Source organism: Emys orbicularis, chromosome 9 (assembly GCF_028017835.1).
Source record: "Emys orbicularis isolate rEmyOrb1 chromosome 9, rEmyOrb1.hap1, whole genome shotgun sequence".
Taxonomy (NCBI): Eukaryota; Metazoa; Chordata; order Testudines; family Emydidae; genus Emys; species Emys orbicularis.
In genome coordinates this window covers 35,728,352-35,751,226 of record NC_088691.1, presented here as the reverse complement: position 1 = coordinate 35,751,226, position 22,875 = coordinate 35,728,352, and positions in this window count along the sequence as shown.

Below are 22,875 nucleotides of genomic sequence, written 5' to 3'. Positions count from 1 at the left end.
CCCATGTCTACCTGCAACTCTGAGTTGTACCATAAGGGTTCAGAATGTCAAAACCAATCTGGAATAAGTCTTCTCTATTGTATAAGCAGCCTAAGGGCTTGTCTTCACTACCAGGGTAAGTCAACCTAAGTTACGCTACTTCAGCTACGTGAATAACGTAGCTGGAGTCGATGTAGCTTAGGACGACTCACCCCGTGTATTCACTGCACTGCGTTGACAGGAGACACTCTCCCATTGACTTACCTTACTCCTCTCAGGGACTGCCATTGATTTAGCGCCGCGGGTCTTCACTAGACCCGCTAAATCAACACCCGCTGAATCGATTGCAGCATTGTCAATCTCCCCGGTAGTGAAGATAAACCCTTACTGATTACCCAAAATTAGGCCACAATCCAGAAAATCACTTAAACATGTGGTGGAGAGCTTGGGGTTGATCTGAAATAATTTTATGAATGTGACGTATCTATTAAGATAGTCAATGCATAGCTATATTGAGGTTCTAGAATTTGTGACAGTATTGGGTCAATTTAATAAAGGGACTGTTAGAAAGAGCAAGCAAGAAACAAAACAATTACCAGAGATAAGGCATTTGAATAAGCAACCTCAAAAGAAGTCCGGGTACAATGGTTTGGCCATTTAAGTGGGAAAAGGCTATTCCAAGGCGACAGAGTACACAGCTGGCTTGCTAAGGTTGAGGGCCTAAAATCAAAAGGATGCTAGACAATTAAAAACTCTTGCTATGGGGAGGGGTGCTGTTAGTGGGGGTTCAGTAGTTGTAGGCTATTCACAGACAGCAGCAGTTCTCCGACAATGGCTCTGTGGTATGCATTTGGGGCAGCTGGGCTTGCCTAGGCTTGCAGTGAGACCCAGGCATGAAGATTTGTGTGGTTCTAACCCTTTTCTCTCCTTGTTATGGACCTTTGGGTGAATAGGCAATATGTCTGTTTGGAAGAGCTCTCATGGGTCACTTTAATCAGCTGCTGGTTACAGGCTTCAGCAGGGAGTTTCTTTATAGTTGCCAAATACAGTTGGGCTGGGAAATAGGAGGCCACCAGCCCAAGGTTCTAGAGTACTAAAACTGCAGGATCCTACCCAAAGAAAGGTAGTGGGATGCACTCAAGCAGAACTGCAAAGCGGTCTAAGGTACCCTTGCCCTCTACCTGTGATGAGACTGTGGGAATGGGGGTTGTTGTAGCCTGGTGATGCAGTCTAAAACTGGGTGAATTGCAGAGAGCTACTCTGAGAATAGTGCAGGTGTATGCGTGCCACTTGAAAAATGTCCCCACAGAGAGACTGGGGGAGAGATCATAGGTGCAGCTTTCCCCCAACCAATAACACGTGTTTAACTTTAACAATGTGACTTGCTCCATTAAAGTCACTGGGACTACTCACATACTTTACATTAATCTAGCACTTAAGTGCTTTGCTGTACTGGATTCTTATATGTAGGTGGTAAAATCAAGGGTAAAAGCATCTTGGAAGCTTTCTGTATATAAATTAACTGCTCCTTTCAGGTAAATGAAGTTCTACAGGCAGAAAACCTGATAGGATTGGGACCTAAATTATTCCCAGCATTTTTGCTATCAGGGCATTTTTCAAGAACAAGATAGAAACATTAACAAGTTTTGAAGACTCTCTTTATTAAATGTCACAATTTTCATCATTTTATCACTATTATAGAAGTTGGTCTATACGGGCATATATTAATGAGGACTCAAAGATGTCAATAAGTGTGTGTCTGAAATGTCTCCTCAGTCCTTGTAAAAGTGTAATTCTGATTTTGATCAGATTGGACTGTCGTGTCTAATGACCAGCAATAGGAAAGTTGATTAATTCAAGTTAACACAAACTTCCAGCTATTTCCAATTGCAATAATTGCTGTTCTTCTGATGCAATTTTGTATTTAAATGGGATATTTCAAAACCGCTTCTGTCAAAGGAGCACACATCATAGAATCCAGCTGTTAGAAGGAGATTCAACAACACTGGAATTCAATATAAAAAATCCTGGCTATTGGATTACAGTATTTGAATGCAAAGTGTCAAGTGTGCTGTAATGTGTGAGCAGGAAGATAGTGTGTGGTTTGCTGTATTATGACAAAGATATCACAGAGTAATACTAATGTGTTAACATTCTTATTGAAGAGCTAACATATACTACATGGTAATTACCAGTAATTCATTACATAATTTGTCAACACTTATATATAGTTTTTGATTTACAGGTCTTAAATTACTGTTTATTTGTTTTATGTACCATTCTTGGAGGTTCTGTTTTAACTATGATAATAACATTAGTGGTGCTATAATACTGCAGGTGCTATGTCTATTCATATTTACACTATTTAATGCATTTTAATATCCGTACAATTATTTGGAATTGTATTTCAAGACACATCAGTCTTGTACAGTAAATGGCACAGGCTGGTTTCATTATATGTACAATGTGGAAGGGCAGAATGCTGACACAGGATACATCTTCATAGTGAGCAGCCTCCTCTAGCTGAGAATCTCTGAGCCTGGGCCAACAGACTTGGGCTCACCGGGCTTATGTGACTGCATTAAAAATAGCTGTGGAGAGAGGCTTCAGATCCCAAGTTCCAGGCCCAGCCACAAGGTCTACACTGCTATTTTTTAGTGCAATAGCAAAAGGCCATATATGTCAACTTGGGCTGGGAGGCTATCTGCTGCAGGCTGTGTCGATGAACCCAAACAGGCTAGTTTTGTATATATGGTGGCGTGGCTTTCACTGTACTAAGGCGGGCTGGTGCAGCAGGTGCACCTTCACCACAGTGAGATGTAAGACCCAGCTCATACCCTGTGACTCAGAACTATTCAGTGGAGAGCTCCCCTCATCTCAGAGGAACCAGCACCCATATAGCCTCAGCCTCCTCTCAACCATGTGAGCTCAAGGAAGAGAGAAACTGTGTGCTGGGGGCAAGGAGAAATTTGGCCAGAAAGAGCAGATCTAAGCAGCAGCTTTGGATGCTGCTGATAGTGGTGCTTGACTTTTTTTTCTCTCTTCCCCGGCCCCCACCCCTCACTGTTTACTCAGCACATTCTTCCCCCACTGAATGGCTCTTAATGCCAAACCCCTCCATCTCACTCTCTTCTCTGCAGGCTCACTTCACTTGCTTCCTTTCTTCCCCTTCTTCCTTTTATTTCTCCTCTCCCCATCACTCTTCCCCATTCCCTTCAATATACTCACCCTTCTTTTGTCTCTGTTTAGCTAATTCCTGCCCCACCAAATTCCCTCCCAGAAATTGTTACATGCATTTAACTAACATGGCACTTACAGACAATCACTCTGTATGTTGCATCCCTTCATCTCAACCGTTCTTTCCCTTGTTTGTTTAGCCTGTAAGGTCTTCAGGACAAGGTCCTCCTGTGTTTATACAGTGCCACGCACAATGGAACCATTATCTGTTGGAATCCCAAAGCACTACTGCAGTGCAAACAATAGTAATAAATGGAATGCTGACACAGAGACGATAGAATAGTTCATTTGCAGTGCAACTGGATTACTAAACAGAAGCAATTCTGAAAATAGTTAAACATATATACAAAGCCAATCTACGTTCTCCAGTCTAACAGGTTTATCATGATTGCTGATCTTTACCATAAGGCTGCTATGTCCTATTGTATGTACCCAGTTATGCCCGAAAAAATCCAACATAAAAAGAGTCTGCCCACTCCCCCAGTACACAATGTCATGGAGCTACCAATGTCATGTGAGTCATAGAATATCATGTCATAGAATCATAGAATATCAGGGTTGGAAGGGACCTCAGGAGGTCATCTAGTCCAACCCCCTGCTCAAAGCAGGACCAATCCCCAACTAAATCATCCCAGCCAGGGCTTTGTCGAGCCTGACCTTAAAAACCTCTAAGGAAGGAGATTCCACCACCACCCTTGGTAACTCATTCCAGTGCTTCACCAACCTCCTAGTGAAAAAGTTTTTCCTAATATCCAACCTAAACTCCCCCACTGCAACTTGAGACCATTACTCCTTGTTCTGTCATCTGGTACCACGGAGAACAGTCTAGATGCATCCTTTTTGGAACTCCCTTTCAGGTAGTTGAAAGCAGCTATCAAATCCCCCCTCATTCTTCTGCAGACTAAATAATCCCAGTTCCCTCAGCCTCTCCTCATAAGTCATTTGCTCCAGCCCTCTAATAATTTTTGTGCCTTCCGCTAGACTCTTTCCAATTTTTCCGCATCCTTCTTGTAGTGTGGGGCCCAAAACTGGACATAGTACTCCAGATGAGGCCTCACCAACGCCAAATAGAGGGGAATGATCACGTCCATCGATCTGCTGGCAATGCTCCTACTTTTACAGCCCAAAATGCCATTAGCCTTCTTGGCAACAAGGGCACACTGTTAACTCATATCCAGCTTCTCATCCACTGTAACCCCCAGGTCCTTTTCTGCAGAACTGCTGCCTTGCCAATCGGTCCCTAGTCTGTAGTAGTGCATGGGATTCTTCCGTCCTAAGTGCAGGACTCTGCACTTGTCCTTGTTGAACCTCCTCAGATTTCTTTTGGCCCAATCCTCTAATTTGTCTAGGTCCCTCTGTATTCTATCCCTACATTCCAGCATATCTAGCACTCCTCCCAGTTTAGTGTCATCTGCAAACTTGCTGAGGGTGCAATCCACGCCACCTCCAGATCATTAATGAAGATATTGAACAAAACCAGCCTAGGACTGACCCTTGGGGCACTCTGCTTGATACCGGCTGCCAACTAGACATGGAGCCATTGATTACTACCTGTTGAGCCCAATGATCTAGCTAGCTTTCTATCCACATTATAGTCCATTCATCCAGCCCATACTTCTTTAACTTGCTGGCAAGAATACTGTGGGAAACCACAGCTTTCCCATCATCCACAGAGCCAGTTATCTCATCATAGAAGGCAATTAGGTTAGTCAGGCATGACTTTCCCTTGGTGAATCCATGCTGACTGTTCCTGGTCACATTCCTCTTCTCCAGTGCAGTAGTTTGGGAGCTGATCTTGTTTGTGAAGACAGAGGCAAAAAAAAGCATTGAATACATTAGCTTTTTCCACATCCTCTGTCACTAGGTTGCCTCCCTCATTCAGTAAGGGGCCCACACTTTCCTTGAGCTTCTTCTTGTTGCTAACATACCTGTAGAAACTCTTCCTGTTACTCTGAACATCCCTTGCTAACTGCAACTCCACGTGTGATTTGGCCTTCCTGATTTCACTCCTGCATGCCTTAGCAATATTTTTATACTCCTCCCTGTTCATTTGTCCAATCTTCCACTTCTTGTAAGCTTCTTTTTTGTGTTTAAGATCAGCAAGGATTTCACTGTTAAGCCAAGCTGGTAGCTTGCCATATTTGCTATTCTTCCTATACATTGGGATGGTTTGTTCCTGCAACCTCAATAAGGATTCTTTAAAATTCAGCCAGCTCTCCTGGACTCCTTTCCCCCTCATGTTATTCTCCCAGGGGATCCTGCCCAACAGTTCCCTGAGAGAGTCAAAGTCTGTTTTTCTGAAATCCAGGGTCCATATTCTGCTGCTCTCCTTTCTTCCTTGTGTCAGGATCCTGAACTCAACCATTTCATGGTCACTGCCTCCCAGGTTCCCATCCACTTTTGCTTCCCCTACTAATTCTTCCCTGTTTGTGAGCAGCAGGACAAGAAGAACTCTGCCCCTAGTTGGTTTCTCCAACACTTGCACCAGGAAATTGTCCCCTACGCTTTCCAAAAACTTCCTGGATTGATAATAAAAACAACCTCTGGATGTATGTTCATAGTTTATATAAAGGGCACCATCTATTGGCATGGAAGTATAAGGCATGTGTTGCTCACAAGTCTGTAAATTGTCGTGGGTTGCAAGCATCTTGAGTGCAGCTTGTTACATAGTGTTAGATTCACAGGGTCTGGTCTATACCTCAGCCTGTAACCGTTCCCTTAGGAGTGACCCCTTTAATATGCTGGACCCCATGTATCTACACAGTTCCACAGAGGAAGATCTGTAGCCTCCCACAACTCCAAAATTGTGCCTTTGGGCACCAGAAATCCTTCTCTCTCTCCATAGATCCTTGCAATGAGTCCAGTCAAGCCATACTCCTGAGGGAGGTTTGTTCTTTGCTCCTTTACAGCACAATGCTCTCATTGAGTATTTGCAGCCTGGCAGTCTTTTCAAAACAAGGTAACCATTCACTAATCACCTGGCATACAGTATCTGAAGTGCTTAGGTTAGCATAGAGAAGCAAAAGTTAAGACATAGTCCATGCTGCCTAAAGTGAGGGCTCCTCCCATGAGCCATGATGCTGTAGGAATAATTTTCTCTTCCTTTCTCTTTCTCTGTTCCTTTGTCTTAGACCCAGGTGAGACTCCTGTGCCTCTGTGAGTTCATCTTTTAACACAGTCACATGATGCCTTTTCCCTTTGTTCTCCAGCTCTGGGCCTTCTGTCTGCTTCCAAGCCAAGAGGTCGGGCAATTTTTCCTCCTCTTAGCTGTTAGTTACTAGGTGTGTATGTCCTGGCCACTGCAGTTTTCATTTTCTCTTCTGGATCCTCAGTTCATGTGTGTAGGTGCTAGTCAGTTTAATTACTCTGGTCTCCAACCTGAAAGCTACACGAGTCGAACACCTGTCTCTTCCCTTTGCAGGCAGTGTGTAGCAGTACAAAGCACAAAGGGAAACTGAGATGTGCATAGAAATTATAAACATCTTACCAAAATACCCACATTTGTCACACTTCAGACTCTTAACAATCCTGCTGCCTTAACTGCAACATTTAGATCAGCAACCTGACGCACCTAGTAAATCAATATATGCAAAAGTGCAGTGGAAAAACAATTCTCTGTGGAAAGATTACTTGAAGTATCATAACTTCCATCTGGCATTCTGACAGATAGGGCAGGTTGTACTTGTGTGTCTAATATTTGTTTAAGATTAGAAAAATATATCATAGCATGTTAAATCTGAGTTTTAACAGCATTGTTACAAGGAAAATGGTAACACAGTCCAAAAGAGAGATGTTTCACTGCTCATGTTTTTCTCTATGGCCAGATCTACACTAGGAGCTATGGGTGTGATTCCTGTGCTTGTCTGTACAGACTCGCACTAGCTCTCATCAAGCTAGGGTAAGTATAAATATCAGTGTAACTACAGTCATGCAGGTAGTGTCAGCAGAAGCACGGCTTAGCCATGCTGAGTATGTACCCACTTGAAACTGGTGTAACGTAGACAGAGTCCAAATGTAGCAGGTGCCTTATTTCTAATAGTAGATTAATGAGTTTCAAGTAAATTGGACATTTCATGTTCCTTTCACATGTAGACAATTGTGAGGGCCAAAGGTATTAAATTAGAAAGATGGCCAAGTGGCTCTCTACTAGGTTTGCTATGTTATTTTAGTTCTCTGAGTAGAGTAATTGGTCCATGTTGCAATGTGAAAGAATAAATGAGTCCCGAGTACTCGGAGTTTTATTGACCAGAATATGTGAACAAATATAAACTTAAACATATCACTAAACTACTAAGAATGATACAATACATTGATCAAATCAAGGTCGCAGTTGGGATTGAATCAGTAGATCAATGAGTTAATAATGGTGTCTTAGATAATCAATGTATCCAATCATCCAATTAAAGCAATGGACAATCAAATCTAATTAGGAGGTTGACACAACAGACTTGTTTTTTGTTAATCCTGCTGTGGGAGAATGCAAGAGGTGCCATTTTCCTTTAATTTGAAACCTTAACTAATGTCCCAGGCACAACAGTAATCTTGAACTAGCTGGTGAAAGACATAAATGTCTATTTCTGGTCTTAGACTCTTGAGCAAGACAGCTAAATGCTGGACAGACATTGAACTCAACTTGGATAACCTTAAGTAATATCAGAGACCAGACTGATTTCTTTATAATTCAACTTTCATACTTCCTCAAATTCCACTGCTATCACAGAAGCTATTGTTCCACTCTTCTTACTACCCCCTATCTATGCACAGTAACACGGAATGTGCAAAGATGTAGAATGGAGGGGAATTTCTGATCAATTCTCAATAGCAGCTTCTGAATAACACCTTTTTAAACCTTGACCGAAATCATTGATTTCAATAATGGACTTGGAAGTGTGGGATTTACTTTTATGAAGCATTAATGACACCATTTCCCCACAAACATACACATTCACTGTCTACATGTTCACACACTGATGGAACTAGAAGGGGTCCATCCCATAAGACAAAAATCTAGAGTCCGCACTTCTGCTTTGTTTCCTTGGGATCTTTAACTCATCGGAACCAGGTGATGGAGCAAATTGGTTAGGCTCTCAGGCATGCTAGCATGGCTGATGACTGGAGTCTTTCACCTCTTCATCCTCTGGATGGCTTCCCAGAGAAGAGAGCGGCCCTTATTGTGGATGGTGGTGAACTAAGAGAGTACATCCTTCTTCCACATGGTCATGACGTTCATAGGGGGTAATCCCCACTTTCTTCACCTCAGGAACCACCTTCATGGTTTAAAGGCCAATTAGATGATCCATAGCTCTGAATACAGCGAGCATGACTCAATCTTCTTGCAATAGGCAGGCTTTAGATGTTAGGTCATTACAGAAAGTTCACTCATGGATGACTCTTACCTTGCAAAATCCACTGTTGCAACCACATGAAAAATGTTCTCCAGAAATACAAAAACATGGTAGGTGTGGGACCCCTGCTGGAAAAACTGATAGCAGCCTTCCACCGGGGTAACAAAGATGAAGGGCAATTTTTAGCATCTGGAAAATAACTGACAGCTCATCGGCTCATGAACCATTCTCTCATTAACCCATGAAAGTTACTGCTTTCTAGCATTCCAGAAAATCTGGCAAGTAACTATGGCGGTCTACCAAAGGAAAATGTTTATGAACTACTCTAATGTGTCTTGACTTAGAGACACAGCTGTGTCTCTACCTCTTTATCAGAATAAATTCCATTCACTATAAAAAAATTAGTTTTCCCAGGACCAATTCAAATATGGGCTATTTTCTTCATGCACTTCTCTTTTCATACCATAAGGAATCGGGGCATGCAGCAGAGCCAGTCCCCGGGCAACCTAACAAGCTCAGCTGGCCTGTAGTTGGCTGTCTAATTGGTCACACCATCTGATTGGCTGGAAGAATCAACACACCGGCTCTTAAGTCCAGCAGCAGTGGCAGTAGTTGTCCAAAACATGCACCCATGGTTGTGATAGCTCCTTCCTTTTTTCCAGCCATCCTCCTTCCTTGGACGCCTTGTCCCTTATCCTGCCTTGCCTCGCTCCAGGTAGTGCATTTCTGATCTTTGGCTCTAACTCCTGTCTACTGATGCTTGCTCTAACTGCTAGGCCTGATACCTGCTCTGACCACTAGGCATGACTGCTACCCACATCCTGGTCACTGACACACATGGACCTGTTAGTAATTCCTATTGTTTGCACTTATATATACACCTTCCCTCTTTGAAGGTAGTAATTTTTAGTAAAGCCATACAGTTGGATAAAGTGAAAATCATATGTTCTATTACTTTTTACAACCCCTTCCCTGCCCCTTTTTAAAATGTGCTAGTTGCTCAAGATCATTTATACAACCTTGAATAGTTTCTGGGATTCATCCTTAGCAGAATAAAATCAAATGGCTGTTTGATTTTGTATACAGTGGGCACAATCCTGCCTCCTTTTATTTCTACAGACAGGAACACTTTTTTCATATTCTCAGACTAGCCTTTCAGGGTGGGAGGTTGTTTTTACTCTCTAGATTTGTGGCCTTTCAGTGAAACATAAAATAGAGAAAAGTTAGGTATTGCTAAGGGAAAGATAAGAATAAAGGGTTTGTTGTTCTATGATTGTTTGAAGGATTTCATTAAGTACTACCTATTTATATCAAATATCTATCTCTTGCCCTGTAAATCTCTACATTAATGGCCTCTATTTAAACAGGCAGTTCTCACTGTAAGATGAGGTGAGTTATTTCCTGTCCTAAAAATAGGCAAATCAATGTTGCAACTGGTATTTCAACTTCTCATAGCAACCACAGCTTGCATGGATACTTCTGTAGATAAATTTGCAAAAATAGGTTTTTTATAAAATCCTTTATTTTCACGTGTTGGAAGTTTTGTCTAAATGAGGAGTGCAGGATGAGGAACTTAATTTTGTCTGTTAAATCAAGTAATAGATAATTTACTCATGTGAATGAGGCAGATGAAATGTCTTGAATCATTTTTTACTAAATTCACAAGAGTGCTTTCCTAAATGATTTAAATCTATCTTTTGAAATGTCCTGCAAAATAGGCCAGCTATGTTCTCAAGAGACAAAACTGCACACTTTACCAAACAAAATCAAAGCGGATGGTGATGGCTGAATTCCCTGTGTTGAGGACGCCTGCTCAGTCATTAAACCTACCAGTAAAAATTGTGCAATATAATCATAAATTAGACGACAACTTTATATTCCACTACAAAGGATCTTTCTAAAATCTGCAACATTATTCTTCTTACCTCTGTATCCTGTAATAAACTTTGATGTTCCACTCTTATCAAACTATGCCATTCTGTCCTTTTCTCAGTCACTCATAAGAAATTAAAATGAGGGTGACCAGTTGTTCCAGGAATTGGTTTTTGATGAAACTATCACCACTGTTCTTACTCAAATTAACAAAAAAATGGCATCCCTTAGATATTGTCAGAATTGTTTAAAAATACCTCTGCATTACTGCTATTTTCAGAGACATTGTTGTGGAACCTTTACCTATCACTCAGATTCATACAGGTTCACACTCAGTATGTGCTATTAAAAACTGGACATCACCAGCCATAACTTTTGAATTTACTGTGTTACTTCCCATTTTTAACAGATGATGTTTTATTTAGTTTTGATGTGTAGTCTGCATATCAATTTCATTCAAGCAAACTAGATAATGTATTATCACTTATATGACTTGGGGGCCTAAATAAAATAAAAAACCTTTTTGTTCTAGGCACCATATGAACATATAACTCTTACTCCAAGAGCATAGAATCTAGGCAGATCAAAGACATGGCAGAGTACACAGAGGTATAGAAAAAATGACATAATTTGCCTAAGGTCACACAGCAAATCAGTTATATAGTCAGGACCAGTACCCCAGCCTCATCACATCCAGCCCACTACCCAAGCCACTAGACCATGTTGCTACTCTGCAAAGCCTATCTGTTTTTGGATAGGAAAAGATGGGAATCTAGTAACTTGCCTGAAGCTATTTTCAGATGCAGTCTATTCATCCAGGATTAAATGCACCCCTGTGCAGAGACCTGTACTTGGTTAACAAACTGAAATTCTTTACAAATAAGAGACAGCCATGGGATTGACACCATGCTATACTAATCTATCCATGTATTATTTCTTAAGTTTTACAATCTTATGTTAATGGACTCAGAATACATTTTAATATTATCTGTTGGTACAAAGTAAATTGGTGGGATTTTTTGTTTTTTTGAGTGAAACATCTCAAAAGTGCCCAATATTCATAAGCGTGTCAGTTGTATTCTCTTCAATAATTTCACATTTTTAAATGCAAGTGTAGTACTTAGGCTACAGATTTCTTCATGCTGAGAACATGCACATGTTAATGCCTTCCTTTTTTCAATCATTAACTACCAAGGTAGCTTAAAAACCCACCTCATTTGACTGTGATTTCTTCTATTTTCACATTACAGGCCAGATTCAATAATTTCAAACAGATTTAATTGGAGGCAATATTCTTCACATTTCTCAATTACATTTCCTAAGCCTTTCCCCTTAACTGGAGGAGAAAACACTGGACTTGAATTTTCAATATTCAGTCTTCATGGGGTCAGTCACTGAAATCATTCAGGAGCAATAGACATATTTGATAAACCTAATCCAGAAATGATGTTTCAACCATCTCCATGTTGAATTTAATAAAAAGAGGATGATCAAAGAATAATAGAAGTCTTTTTAGTACACTAATTTTCCAATCCAGTAATGACCCCATAGCTGAGTTATTTGGACACAAGCTATTAACGAATTCCAATATCAACTATATTGCATTTGCCAAATACTAAAATTTTGGTAGATGAGGTGCATAGTGGTCATGCTTAAACTTTTCAATTTCCTTTATAACTCAATAATGCAATACAACCTCAATGTCCTCTTGTTAACTTGCTAGAAATATGAGAAATATTGCAAATACTATCTAGTTGCAAAGGCAAAATTTGTGGGATTTCCATGGACATATTATGGCACATCCAGGCTCAAACAAACTGTGTTTTACTATGGCTAAATGTATCCATCTAGAAACAAAGAATGTAGGCCATACTTACAGGATGGGGGGAATTCTATCCTGGGAAGCAGTGATTCTGAAAAAGATTTGGGTGGTGATGGAGGATCATCAGTTTAGCAGGAGTTGCCAGTGTGACACTGTGGCCAGAAGGGCTAATGCAGTTCTTGGATGCATAAACAGCGAAATCTCGTAGGAGTAGAGAGGCTATTTTACCTCTATTTGACACTGATGTGACTGCTGCTGGAATACCATGTCCAATTCAGGTGTCCACAATTCAAGAGGAGCCACAAGAATGATTTTAAAGGATTAGAAAACATGGCTTCTAGTGATAGACTCAAGGAGCCTAATCTATTTAGTTTAACAAAGAGAAGGCTGAGGGATGGCTTGATTATAGTCTGAGTAATAATGGGCTCTTCAGTCTAGCAGACAAACATGATCCAATGGCCAGATGTTGAAGCTAAAAAAGTTCAGACTAGAAATAAGGTATAATTTTTTAACAGTGAGAGTAGTTAACCATTGGAACAATTTAACAGGGGTCATGGTGGATTTTTCATGTCTGACAATTTTAAAATCAAGATTGGATGTTGTTCTAAAATTTATACTCTAGCGATTATTTGGGGGGATGGTCTATGGTCTGTATTACACAGCAGGTCAGCCTGGTTGATGACAATTATGAGTAGGAAATACTGAGTGCTTTTTGTTCCCATTGCTTTTAATGGGGGTCAGCCATTTTGGAGCTGGTTTTGACCAACAAGGATGAATTCAAGATCATGATCTCATAGATTTCAAGATCCTATGAGAAGGAGGACACGAGAACAGAAAAACAAGGACCCTGGACTTCTGAAAAGCAGATTTCAACCGACTTTCAGAAATAGTAGGCAAGGTTCCATGGAAAGACCAATTAGGAAGAAAAGGAGTTGATGGGGGATGGCAGTTCTTAAAAGATGTAATACTAGAGGCTCAACATCAAACTATTCTGATGCAGAGGAAAGCTAAACAGCCCACATGGATTTATCATAGAACAAATAGTGTCAAATCAGCTCGATTTCCTTCTTTGACAGGGTAACTGATTTACTGGATAAGGAGAATGCAGTGGACATAATATACCTGGACTTGAGCAAGGCTTTTTGACACAGGCCCACATGACATTCTGATAAGTGGGCTGGAGAAATGAGAGCTCAACAGAACTACCATTAAGTGGATACATACTTGGCTAAACAACCACAAACAGTAACTATTAATGAATGATGTCAGATTGGAGGGAGGTCTCAAGTGGAGTTCTACAGGGGATCTATTCTGGGTCCAGTGTTTAACATCTTTATTAATGACTTGGATGTAGGTATACAGAACATACTGATCAAATTTTCAGATGACACAAAGCTAGGGGGATTGCCAATACTTTGGAGGATAGAGCTAAAATTCAGAGGGATCTTGATAAGTTGGAGAACTGGGCTATACACAAGAAAATGAAATTCAACAAAGACAAATGTAAGGTGCTACACTTAAGGAAGAAAAACCAAATGCACAAATACAAAATGGGGGGAAACTGACTTGACAGCAGCACTGTTGAGAAGGATATGGGAGTTGTGGTGGGTCACAACCTCAACATGAGTCAGCAATGCGATCCTGCTGCAAAAAAAGCAAATGCAATTTTAGGTTGCACTAACAGAGACATAGCATGCAAGTCACGATAGGTAATAGCACCACTCTACTCAGCGCTGATTTGGCCAGAGCTGGAGTACTGTGTCCAGTTTTGGTCACTAATGTGTAGAAAGGATGTAGAGAAAATGGAAAGGATCCAGAGTCAAGAGACAGAGATGATCAAAGGGATGGAATGCAAGTCATCTGAACAAAGGCTGAAGGAACTGGGTATGCTGAGTTTGGAAAAGAGGAGATTAAGGGGGGATATGATAGCAGTCTTCAGATACTTGAAAGACTGCCATAAAAAGATGCAGGAAAGTTGTTCTCTTTTGCCACAGGGAAGACCAAGAGACAATTGGTTCAAACTACAGCATAGCAAATTTAGATTAAATCTCAGGAAAAACTTCCTAACTCTAAGAACAGTAGGGAAATGGAACACACTGTCTCAGGAGGTTGTGGAAGCTCCGTCCACTGAAGGTTTTCAAAAGGAGGCTGGATAGTCATCTGTCTTGGATGGTTTAGACACAACAAATCCTGGATCTTGGTGGGAGTTAGACTAGATGACCTTTGCGGTCCCTTCTAATCTTATGATTCTACTCTCCATGGGTCCTCATGCAATTCGCCTGGATATGTTGGGGGGGGGGGGGTTATTTTCTTTTTAGTTTTCTCAATTCTTGATCCTGCATAAATTAGTACCTCTGTTGAATTGTGTATATGTCTCTGAGGTTTTCAAACAAGCAGAGCTGCCACAGCTTACAGCTTTTACATTTATTCCTCATTAGGTGGTCAACAGAGTGACACAAGAACTTTAAAGTTCACTTCTTTATTTTTCATACCCATGGTTCAGTAAGCTGCTGCCAGAAGACTTCTCTGTATTCTTGGCATAATTAAATTTCCTCCAGTGTAAAACTATTTCATTTTTGTTTTCTTTCTACTCTCTATAGGAACTCATGGGAAACACATGAACATCTGAACTTTTTTTAAATAGATAAACCCTAGCTCAGAATAATGATTTTTGGTCAATGTAACACATTTGCTAAAGCAGGAATCTACACTTTGTTGCTGTGTTAAAATGCCTCTTGTCCCCTGTCCAGGCTACTTTTTTTTCTAAGTAATAGGCAACTCTACATGTTTGAAATTTTCACTTCATGCTTTTGGACATTAAAATAACTGCATTTCTCTCAAGGCCAAGTAACTAGTTGTTGATTTGTTTTAAGGAAATAAAATTAGTCCTAATCTACACTGGGAAATTTATAGCTACACCAGGAAAACCCTCCTAGTATAAACACAGCTATAGAGGTAAAGTGCTTTCTGCAGTATAACTTATACCGGTTTGGTTGGCAAAATAAATTATACCAGCCATGTTAGTAAAGCATCTCTTCATTCTCCATCCCACCCACCAAATACCCATGCTGGCAAAAAAATTTAGTGTAGACTTGTCTTTACAGAAAACACTGTGTAAAAACATGAATCATATCATTTTGTTAATCCAGTTTAAACTATTTATTTTCCTCCAGTGGTGCACGTCCCCAGTTCTGTAAAGTGCTTTGCTCATGTGGCTCTCTCCATCTGTAGATCTCAAAATAATAGTATTTATTATTGATTACATATTATATTCAAGGTACTTAGAAAGAACTTAAGAGGCAATGGTTTCCTTAGCTGCTGGGTAGGCTTCATATAGTGGCACTAGATATTAGCATTTGGGACTTAGCTTTGCAAAAGGATTTTAAATGCTTGACCAATGGTGGTAGAAGTATAATTGTTAGATGTTCCTGGCAAGGCTTGTGAAGTGGAGTCTACCTTGGAGCCGTGGTTGGAAGCATTGCCCATTTATATTTTCCTAAGAGCATTATACAACATTAGAAAGGGTCATCTTGTTTACACACAAGGGATTACAGGCTACTGAAGTTCTCCACAGTCTGCCCTTCTGTACATTTTACCTTTCTTTTCACAATAGCAGTTACCATCTTAGTATTGCCCTTTTTATAGGAAGAATTAAAATTTTATATTTTTATTTTATGCCCGAAAAGTCACAGCATTCTTTGACAATACATCCAATAATTCCAAACAAATCTGAGTAGATGTGTGTATGCAAAATGTAACTGAAAAGTAATTCAAATTGCTAGTTTTAAATTTAATTTTCTGAAGGAGAATTATTTTGCTTATTTTTTGAAAAGTTTGAATAGATTGTCTTTCGCTCTGTGTGTGTGTGTGTGTGTGTGTGTGTGTGTGTGTGTGTGTAACAAATAGATTGAAATAATTATTTCCATATGGAAAAATTCTCTTCTCGGTTGGAGAAAGACCCAAGGGAAAAGAAAAATTAAAATTTATTAACTTGAAGGGACAGTTGCCTCAAAAATCACACTTGTATGAAAACTTTATACCTACTTATTTAAAGCAAGTAGCAATTTTCCACTTTTTTTTGCATAGTGAATTTCACTATACCTCCTGATGGTAGTCCATTGCTGGCAGTGATTGTCACAATTCTCATCTATGGCTACTCACATGACTCTGAAGTCCGAATTCTGATGCACAGAGTCAGCCATACTGAGGGCATGGGAAGGCTGTATCTATGATATTTGACAGTGCATCTCTGTGGTGCCTTTTACATGCAGCTTGGAGACAATTTCGTTGATCCGCTCAAACCTCTTACATGCTGATCTTGTCAGAGACAGCCATTAAGTCCTGTTCTGAGCCACTGGCTCGAGTTCTTTGAGATTGATGCCAGCCCACTGGAGACTGCTCTTCAGGTTATATTTGAAATGCTTATATGGATAACCCTTCTTTTCTTTTGTCCTGACTCAGCTCCCCTTACAAGAGCTATTTTGGGACACAGTGTTCTTCCATTATGATGACATGTCCAGTTCATGTAAGTTGTGCTATCAATAGCATTTGCTCAATGCTGGTTGTGTTTGCTCTTTCAAGTTCCTTAATACTGGTTGTTCTGTCCTACCAGCAAATGCTCATTATTGAGCGGAGGGTGCACATGTGAAATTGCTCAAGATGTTTAATATGCCATCTATAAAGAGTCCAAGTCTCAGATCCATACAGGAGAGATGTTAGAACCACTGCACTATAGATCTTCAATTTGGTGGGGAGATGAATGTTGTATTGGTTAAGGAGTTTTGTTTGGAGTCAGCTAAGGGCCTGTCTGGCTTTACTAATTCTGGAGGCAATTTCCTTATCAAGGGAACTGTCACTCAAGATGGTGCTGCTCAAATACTTGAACTGATCCACAGTTTTCAGCTGTACGTCTTGGATGAAGAAGGCTGGTGCTGGAGCATTGGAAAGAGGTGCTGGTTGGAGCAAGTCTTACCGAAATTGATGGTAAGGCCAAATAGCTGGGATGCTTCAGAAAACCTATCAACAATGACCTGAAAGTCATCATGTCTATGGGCCGTCAAAGCGCAGTCATCTGCAAAAAGTGCCTCAACGCAAAGTCTCTCCAGCATCTTGGTCTTAGCACTGAGTCTTTGACGATCAAAGAGGGAGCCTTCGACTCGGTAGCAGATGGCATATCCCTTGATCCAAGACCATTGTGGCATGGCTGAGGACACAGGCAAAAACAAATTGAACAGCTCTGGAGCAAGTACACAGCCTTGCTTCACTCCATTCATGATTTCAAATGTGTCAGAAGAGTCACCATTGGAGAGCACTTGCACTGTCATATGGTCATGGAACAGACGGTTGATTTGTATGAACCTTCTTGGGCATCCCAGTTTATGTAGAATAGCCCATAGACCCTCTCTGTTGACTGTATCAAAAGCTTTGGTCAAGTCGATGAAGACTGCATACAGGTCCATGTTCTGCTCTAAACATTTTTCCTGGACCTGCCTTTCAACAAAATTCATGTCTGGTCTGAAACCACACTGCACTTCTGGCAGACTCTCCTCAGATATGTTTGCAATGAGTCTGTTCAGTAAAATACAAGATAGTATTTTCCCTGCTGAACAGAGAAAAGAAATGCCTCTAGATGATGTTAATGGGATGAGATTTGCGAGAAAACATCTGCAGAAAATTTTTAAGTGAGAAAGCCGTTGCACAGGGGCAGTCCCATTCTCTTGGCTGCAGAAGCCAGATTCTAGTGATATGAACGATTGTTATGGCTGGGGACTTCCTTAGCTGTAGTGGGTGACCAGGACATCTTCAGTGCCTCTCTGCTCCCCATAGTGCCTTCATGGATGTTGAATCATAAATTGATTTTTTTCCACCCAGTCTGCCGGAACAGTCTTTGCATGCTAGAGAAAGGTAATTTCCCTATCTTGCCGAGGGTAAACACCCATTGGCTACCCTCACCTGGGTGAGCCAGCTTGTCAAAGTGGTTGTCCAGGGTGTGGTTTCTGTTGTGTGCAAACAGCTACCTGGAGGCACAGATGAGAGCAGGCTGTAGGTAGGGACCAAAGCGGATGAACTACTCCCTAAGGAGCATGATGTGTTCCTCCAACATAGTTACTACCCTTCCTGAATAGCAAGTTTCTTTTTGGCTGAAAAAGACACTTGAAAACATTTTAAGGCATTTATTAAAGAGTTTAAAAATAATACATCTCCCCTTTCTATCGGAATGGGGAAGAGGAGAGAAGAGGAAAATCACCAGGGGAAAGACAATTCCTGATGTCTGCTTCATTGTTCCATGTGCTTCCACAAAGAATGCACATGGGGATCGTGCTTTGTTGGGGAATGAAGAGGAGAGGTTTTTCTGCCTCTCCCTGTCGCTTAGTGTAGGATTGTTGGGGTGAGGGAGAGTTGATTGGGTTATTGCTCTGTATGAAGCCCTCAGAGCATGCATCAGCCATTTTTCTGCAGTTGTTGCCCGGCCCTATAACAGAGGAATAGCTTGAAATAGGTTGTGAGTCTGACCAATTGTCAGTTTGAAATTGGGAAGGAATTTGGGGACAAAATTGACAAGGTGTCAAGCGAGGGATTTTGCTTCCTCGCAGGATCCTGGAGGCCTGCTTTTGGGCTGATAAGGAAAAAGATCAGGAATTTAAAACGTATACATTTATAAGAGCAATTTGGGTGGAGGTGGGGGTCACTGCCAAAGATGGAGTCAAGCTCCTTATACAAGCGGCAGGTCTTTGGTGCAGCATAAGAGTAACGATTTGCCTTCTGGTACATCTGCCTCAGCTCCCTTATCTTCACACAGCACTGAGGCATGTCCTGATTGTAGCCCTTCTCCAACATGCCACGAGAAATCTGACAGTAGGTATCAAAGTTCCTACAGCTGGAGAGGAGCTGGGACTGCACGGCCTCCTCTCCCCACAGTGCCAGGAGATCCAACAACTCAGGTGTGCTCCAAGCGGGAAAGCATTTGCTGCATGGAGCTGCCATGGTCAGCTGGAAAGATGGGATGTGAGCTGTCCACACTGAGCAAACAGGAAGTGGAATTTCAAAAATTCCCAGGCCTTTAAAGGGGGAGGGTCAGATGCCTATGTACCTGGGTGAACAGCAATGGAGTTTGAACTGCTGCCCAGAGCAGTCAGCATGGGCATTGTGGGAAACCACCTGGAGGCCATTTACAGCAACATAACCAAGTACAGTGTCTACACTGACACTTTGTTGATATAACTTTGCCACATAAATCTCTACGCCTCTTGTTGAGGTGGTTTTGTTTTGTCGGCAGAAGTAGCACTGTAGTGTGTAGACCTTTGCTGTTTGTTGACAAAACTGTCTTGTGTACAGAAGGCCTCAGAGGGACTTCTTTCCAGTGGAATAGCATGATTAGTGATTTTCCTTTGTGGGAACTGTAGCTAATTTATTTGGGCATAAGCTTTCATGGGTAAAAACCTCACTTCTTCAGATGCATAGAGTGAAAGTTACAGATGCAGGCATTATATACTGACACATGGAGAGCAGGGAGTTACTTCACAAGTGGAGAACCAGTGTTGACAGGGCCAATTCAATCAGGGTGGATGTAGTCCATTCCCAATAATAGATGAGGAGGTGTCAATTCCAGGAGAGGAAAAGCTGCTTCTGTAATGAGCCAGCCACTCCCAGTCCCTATTCAAGCCTAGATTAATGGTGTTAAATTTGCAAATGAATTTTAGTTCTGCTGTTTCTCTTTGAAGTCTGTTTCTGAAGTTTTTTTGTTCAATGACAGTGACTTTTAAATCTGTAATAGAATGACCAGGGAGATTGAAGTGTTCACTTACTGGCTAATGTATGTTACCATTCCTGATGTCCAATTTGTGTCCATTTATTCTTTTGCGGAGTGACTGTCCGGTTTGGCCAATGTACATGGCAGAGGGGCATTGCTGGCACATGATGGCATATATAACATTAGTAGATGTGCAGGTGAATGAGCCCTTGATGGTGTGGCTGATGTGGTTGGGTCCTCTGATGGTGTCGCCAGAGCAGATATGGGGACAGAGTAGGCAACGAGGTTTGCTACAGGGATTGGTTCCTGGGTTGGTGTTTCTGTGGTGTGGTGTGTGGTTGCTGGTGAGTATTTGCTTCAGGTTGGGGGGTTGTCTGTAAGCGAGGACTGGCCTGCCTCCCAAGGTCTGTGAGAGTGAGGGATCATTTTCCAGGATAGGTTGTAGATCGTGGATAATGCGCTGGAGAGGTTTTAGCTGGGGGCTGTATGTGATGGCCAGTGGTGTTCTGTTATTGTCCTTGTTGGGCCTGTCCTGTAGTAGGTGATTTCTGGGTACCCATCTTGCTCTGTCAATCTGTTTCCTCACTTCCCCAGGTGGGTATTGTAGTTTTACGAATGCTTGATAAAGATCTTGTAGGTGTTTGTCTCTGTCTGAGGGGTTGGAGCAAATTTGGTTGTATCTTAGGGCTTGGCTGTAGACAATGGATCGTGTGATGTGTCTTGGATGGAAGCTGGAGGCATGTAGGTACGTATAGCGGTCAGTAGGTTTCCGGTATAGGGTGGTGTTTATGTGACCATCACTTATTTGCACTGTAGTGTCCAGGAAGTGGATCTCTTGTGTGGACTGGTCCAGGCTGAGGTGGATGGTGGGGTAGAAATTGTTGAAGTCCAGGTGGAATTCTTCAAGGGCCTCCTTTCCGTGGGTCCATATGATGAAGATGTCATCAATGTAGCGCAAGTAGAGGAGGGGCACTAGGGGACGAGAGCTGAGGAAGCGTTGTTCTAAGTCAGCCATAAAAATGTTGGCATACTGTGGGGCCATGCGGGTACCCATAGCAGTGCCACTGACTTGAAGGTATAAGTTATCCCCAAATCTGAAATAGTTGTGGGTGAGGTCAAAGTCACAAAGCTCAGCTTTGAATAGGGACTGGGAGTGGCTGGCTCATTACAGAAGCAGCTTTTCCTCTCCGGGAATTGACACCTCCTCATCTATTATTGGGAGTGGACTACATCCACCCTGATTGAATTGGCCCTGTTAACACTGGTTCTCCACTTGCGAAGTAACTCCCTGCTCTTCATGTGTCAGTATATAATGCCTGCATCTGTAACTTTCACTCTATGCATCTGAAGAAGTGAGGTTTTTACCCACGAAAGCTTATGCCCAAATAAATCCGTTCGTCTTTAAGGTGCCACCAGACTCCTTGTTGTTTTTGTAGATACAGACTAACACGGCTACCCCCTGATACTATTCTTAACTGTAATTTTTGTATATTAACCTAGTAAAGAATTGAACTTTCAGAATCCAAATGCTAGAGCAAATTAATCTCTACATCCCAACTTGCTGCTTGGGTATACATCTAAATGCAGAGCAGGAAGATCCTGGGAGGCTAGACCCTGAAGAATGTCTGTCTTGGAACCACAGTTTTAAGATTTTAAATATCTTTATGTGGGATCACAGATTAAATCAACAAACAGTAAGAAACCTAACAATCAACATTATCACATTATTGGTTCCTAATTTCCAGTGGCCCTATAGTGTGTTCCCATTGACTTCAAAGGAAGCAGCTGGTGCTCAGAGTCTCTGGAAATCAAGCTCTCTTTAAGTGAGAGGAAGGATAGCATTGTTAAATAGAGGACTTGGTCTCAAGAAATATGAGATCTATTCCTGGTTCTGCCACAAGCAACCTGTGTGACCTCGGGCAAGGCCTTTTCTCTCTTTGACTCAGTTTGACAGCTGTAAGAGAGGGATAATATACTTCCTTTCTCCCAATCATTGATCTTGTCTCTTCAAAGTAAGGAGTGGCTTACTAGATTTGTGTGGAGCCTAGCACAGCCTAATTTTAAGCACACTCTGTAGAAAGTTTGGCCTTGATTTTTAGGGGCAACAATAAAACACAAAAATATCACACACACAGTATCTTACAATTCTCGAAGTGATTAAGTGATTTATTTTTATGTAGATAAAATAAAGAATAACTTTGTTCATGCACTCATTATATTTAGCAGCATATTTAAAAGTGACAATCTTTTCAGGCTCTCAGACTTACTCCCAAGTCTAGTCCCTTCTTTCTCCATTACAACTTTGAAAGGATTATTCAAATGTTTTGTAGTCCTAACTGCACAAAGCACATTAATCCTGTTGTTTATAGATCATCAGTCTCCTGGCTACTTTCTGCTTGCAGGCTCCCATCAGGCAGTACAGGCACATCCTGGTAATCTCAAAATCCAAGAAAGTGCTGTCTGGCAATCAATATCTGCCTGCCCTCTCTATTTACTTTCCACTGCTTGCATATTTTAAAATAGCAGAACTAGCCCCACAATCTTCTCTCTTGCACAATACAAACTATGACTTACAAAAAAACATATAATTGGTATCTGTCCCTTTCCCTCCTGAGCCTGCTGATGCCATCTCTTCTCCTGATCTTTTATCTTTTGATAACTCCAGAGGATTCACCTGTTTGCTCTGAGAAAGGAATGCTGCCCAGAAGACAGTATTAACTGGGTAGAACAAGGCAAAGTTCCAGGCTGTCAACTGCAAAGAATAAAGGATATGAACACATGCTTCCAAAGCTGGGGGTCTGAAGCCGCGGTCCTAAATCTGTATCTTGGCACCAAAGTAAAAGAGACCTGATTTTTTTTTTTCAAAGATG